Source organism: Panulirus ornatus, chromosome 3, assembly GCF_036320965.1.
Source record: "Panulirus ornatus isolate Po-2019 chromosome 3, ASM3632096v1, whole genome shotgun sequence".
Classification (NCBI taxonomy): Eukaryota; Metazoa; Arthropoda; class Malacostraca; order Decapoda; family Palinuridae; genus Panulirus; species Panulirus ornatus.
Window position 1 is genome coordinate 9,159,040 of NC_092226.1, and position 5,623 is coordinate 9,164,662.

The following is a 5,623-nucleotide window of genomic DNA, read 5'->3' on the forward strand; positions in this document are numbered from 1 at the left end:
ACATTTTTTACTAGCTTAATTTTAGAACATTCATAAGATCAAAATATGTTTCAACCACAGATTTGTATTCAGCAAGAAAAATACTCTTTATAATTAGCTTTTAAAGAAATAATTTTCCTGAAAAAAATACCAGAAATTGCAGGTAATAGTTCAGGGTATATATGAGCTCAAAAATGTTTATATTTCAAAATTGAAAGATAACATATTGAACAAATTCTATACTTCAAATAATCATGGAAAATATATAAGACTGTTCTTAGATACTGATATATACTCTGTTATGACTATCCGAATGATCGAAATATTCTTAAATTCACATTCTTTACTAGGTTAATTTAAGATCATTCATTAGATCAAACAATGTTTGAACCACAGATTTGTATTCAGCATGAAAAATACTGCATATCATAAGATTTTAAAGGAAATTTATTTTTTTGAGAAAAGTACCAAAAATTTTTTCTTTCAAAATTGAAATATAACATATTAAAACGCTCCTATACTTCAAAAATTCATGGAAAATGTATCACGATGTTATCATATACCGATATATATCCAGTAAAAACCAAGCAAATGATCACATAATATTCAAAAATTCCCTTAATTTAACACCGCAAATAAAGTTCAAAAATGCGATCAAACGATATTTCAACCACATATATGCATTCAGCATAAAAAATACTCTTTATGAGGAGATTTATAGCGATATCAATTTTTCTGAAAAAAAGTTTTTATTTCAAAATTGAAAGATATCATATTGAAATAAATCTATACTTCACATAATCATGGAAAATATATAACAATGTTCTCAGACAAAGATATATACTCAGTAATGACTATGCGAAAGACTAAATATTCTTAAATTCATATTTTTTACAAGCTTAATTTAAGATCATTCATAAGATGAAAATATGTTTCAACCACAGATTTGTATTCAGCATGAAAAATACTCTTTATAATGAACTTTTAAAGGAAATAATTTTCCTGAAAAAAATACCAGAAATTGCAGGTAATAGTTCAGGGTATATTTGAGCTCAAAAAACTTTTTATTTCAAAATTGAAAGATAACATATTGAACTAATTCTATACTTCAAATAATCATGGAAAATATATAACAATGTTCTCAGATACTGATATATATTCTGTTATGACTATTTGCATGATCGATATATTTTAAATTCACATTCATTACTAGGTTAATTTAAGATCATTCATAAGATCAAAATATGTTTCAACCACACATTTGTATTCAGCATGAAAAATACTCTTTATAATGAGCTTTTAAAGGAAATCATTTTCATGAAAAAATACCAAAATTGCAGGTAATAGTTCAGGGTATATTCGAGCTCAAAAAAGTTTATATTTCAAAATTGAAAGATAACATATTAAACAAATTCTGTACTTCAAATAATCATGGAAAATACATAAGACTGTTCTTAGATACTGATATATACTCTGTTATGACTATCCGAATGATCGAAATATTCTTAAATTCACATTCTTTACTAGGTTAATTTAAGATCATTCATTAGATCAAACAATGTTTGAACCACAGATTTGTATTCAGCATGAAAAATACTGCATATCATAAGATTTTAAAGGAAATTTATTTTTCTGAGAAAAGTACCAAAAATTGCAGGTAATAGTTCAGGGCATATTTTACGTGAAAAAACTTTTTCTTTCAAAATTCAAATATAACATATTAAAACGCTCCTATACTTCAAAAATTCATGGAAAATGTATCACGATGTTATAATATACCGATATACTTCCAATAAAGACCAAGCAAATGATCACATAATATTCATAAATTTCCTTAATTTAACACCTCAAATAAAGTTCAAAAATGCGATCAAACGATATTTCAACCACATATATGCATTCAGCATAAAAAATACTCTTTATGAGGAGATTTATAGCGATATCAATTTTTCTGAAAAAATACCAAAAATTGCAGGTAATAGTTCAGGGTATAGTTAAGCTCAAACAAGTTTTTATTTCAAAATTGAGAGATATCATATTGAAATAATTCTATACTTCACATAATCATGGAAAATATATAATAATGTTCTCAGACAATGATATATACTCAGTAATGCCTATGCGAATGACCGAAATATTCTTAAATTCACATTTTTTACTAGCTTAATTTTAGAACATTCATAAGATCAAAATATGTTTGAACCACAAATTTGTATTCAGCATGAAAAATACTCTTTATAATGAGCTTTTAACGGAAATAATTTACCTGAAAAAAAATACCAGAAATTGCAGGTAATAGTTCAGGGTATATTTGAGCTCAAAAAAGTTTATATTTCAAAATTGAAAGATAACATATTAAACAAATTCTATACTTCAAATAATCATGGAAAATATATAAGACTGTTCTTAGATACTGATATATACTCTGTTATGACTATCCGAATGATCGAAATATTCTTAAATTCACATTCTTTACTAGGTTAATTTAAGATCATTCATTAGATCAAACAATGTTTGAACCAGAGATTTGTATTCAGCATGAAAAATACTGCATATCATAAGATTTTAAAGAAAATTTATTTTTCTGAGAAAAGTACCAAAAATTACAGGTAATAGTTCAGGGCATATTTTACGTGAAAAAAGTTTTTCTTTCAAAATTGAAATATAACATATCAAAACGCTGCTACACTTCAAAAATTCATGGAAAATGTATCACGATGTTATCATATACCGATAAATATCCAGTAAAAACCAAGCAAATGATCACATAATATTCAAAAATTCCCTTAATTTAACACCTTAATTTAAGATCATTCATTAGATCAAACAATGTTTTAACCACAGATTTGTATTCAGCATGAAAAATACTCCTTATCATAAGATTTTAAAGGAAATCTATTTTTCTGATAAAAGTACCAAAAATTGCAGGTAATAGTTCAGGGTATATTTTACGTGAAAAAACTTTTTCTTTCAAAATTCAAATATAACATATTAAAACGCTCCTATACTTCAAAAATTCATGGAAAATGTATCACGATGTTATAATATACCGATATACATCCAGTAAAGACCAAGCAAATGATCACATAATATTCATAAATTTCCTTAATTTAACACCGCAAATAAAGTTCAAAAATGCGATCAAACGATATTTCAACCACATATATGCATTCAGCATAAAAAATACTCTTTATGAGGAGATTTATAGCGATATCAATTTTTCTGAAAAAAATACCAAAAATTGCAGGTAATAGTTCAGGGTATAGTTAAGCTCAAAAAAGTTTTTATTTCAAAATTGAGAGATATCATATTGAAATAATTCTATACTTCACATAATCATGGAAAATATATAATAATGTTCTCAGACAACGATATATACTCAGTAATGACTATGCGAATGACCGAAATATTCTTAAATTCACATTTTTTACTAGCTTAATTTTAGAACATTCATAAGATCAAAATATGTTTCAACCACACATTTGTATTCAGCATGAAAAATACTCTTTATAATGAGCTTTTAAAGGAAATCATTTTCATGAAAAAAATACCAAAAATTGCAGGTAATAATTCAGGGTTTATATGAGCTCAAAAAAGTTTATATTTCAAAATTGAAAGATAACATATTGAACAAATTCTATACTTCAAATAATCATGGAAAATATATAAGACTGTTCTTAGATACTGATATATACTCTGTTATGACTATCCGAATGATCGAAATATTCTTAAATTCACATTCTTTACTAGGTTAATTTAAGATCATTCATTACATCAAACAATGTTTGAACCACAGATTTGTATTCAGCATGAAAAATACTGCATATCATAAGATTTTAAAGGAAATTTATTTTTCTGAGAAAAGTAGCAAAAATTGCAGGTAATAGTTCAGGGCATATTTTACGTAAAAAAACTTTTTCTTTCAAAATTCAAATATAACATATTAAAACGCTCCTATACTTCAAAAATTCATGGAAAATGTATCACGATGTTATCATATACCGATATATATCCAGTAAAAACCAAGCAAATGATCACATAATATTCAAAAATTCCCTTAATTTAACACCGCAAATAAAGTTCAAAAATGCGATCAAACGATATTTCAACCACATATATGCATTCAGCATAAAAAATACTCTTTATGAGGAGATTTATAGCGAGATCAATTTTTCTGAAAAAAATACCAAAAATTGCAGGTAATAGTTCAGGGTATATTTAAGCTCAAAAAAGTTTTTATTTCAAAATTGAAAGATATCATATTGAAATAATTCTGTACTTCACATAATCATGGAAAATATATAACAATGTTCTCAGACAACGTTATATACTCAGTAATGACTATGCGAATGACCGAAATATTCTTAAATTCACATTTTTTACAAGCTTAATTTAAGATCATTCATAAGATCAAAATATGTTTCAACCACAGATTTGTATTCAGCATGAAAAATACTCTTTATAATGAGCTTTTAAAGGAAATAATTTTCCTGAAAAAAATACCAGAAATTGCAGGTAATAGTTCAGGGTATATTTGAGCTCAAAAAACTTTTTATTTCAAAATTGAAAGATAACATATTGAACTAATTCTATACTTCAAATAATCATGGAAAATATATAACAATGTTCTCAGATACTGATATATATTCTGTTATGACTATCTGAATGATCGAAATATTCTTAAATTCACATTCATTACTAGGTTAATTTAAGATCATTCATTAGATCAAACAATGTTTTAACCAAAGATTTGTATTCAGCATGAAAAATACTCCATATCATAAGATTTTAAAGGAAATCTATTTTTCTGAGAAAAGTACCAAATATTGCAGGTAATTTGAGCTCAAAAACTTTTATTTCAAAATTGAAGATAACTATATTGAACTAATTTATACTTCAAATAATCATGGAAAATATATAACAATGTTCTGTACTGATATTACTCTATAGACTATCAAATGATCGAATATTCTTAAATTCACATTCATACAAGTTAATTTACGATCATTCATAATCAAAAATGTTTTAACCACAGATTTGAATTCACATGAAAATACTCCTTATCATAAGATTTTAAAGGAAATCTATTTTTCTGATAAAAGTACCAAAAATGCAGGTAATAGTTCAGGGTATATTTTACGTAAAAAATTTTTTTTCAAAATTCAATATAACATATAAAATTCTATACTTCAAAAATCATGAAAAATTATCACGATGTTATAATAACGATATAATCCATAACCAAATGACAATAAATCATAAATTCCAATATAAGCCGAAATAAAGTTCAAAAATCGATATCAACATTAAGCCACAAGTTCAGGGTATATTTGAGCTCAAAAAACTTTTTATTTCAAAATTGAAAGATAACATATTGAACTAATTCTATACTTCAAATAATCATGGAAAATATATAACAATGTTCTGAGATACTGATATATACTCTTATGACTATCTGAATGATCGAAATATTCTTAAATTCACATTCATTACTAGGTTAATTTAAGATCATTCATTAGATCAAACAATGTTTTAACCAAAGATTTGTATTCAGCATGAAAAATACTCCATATCATAAGATTTTAAAGGAAATCTATTTTTCTGAGAAAAGTACCAAATATTGCAGGTAATAGTTCAGGGTATA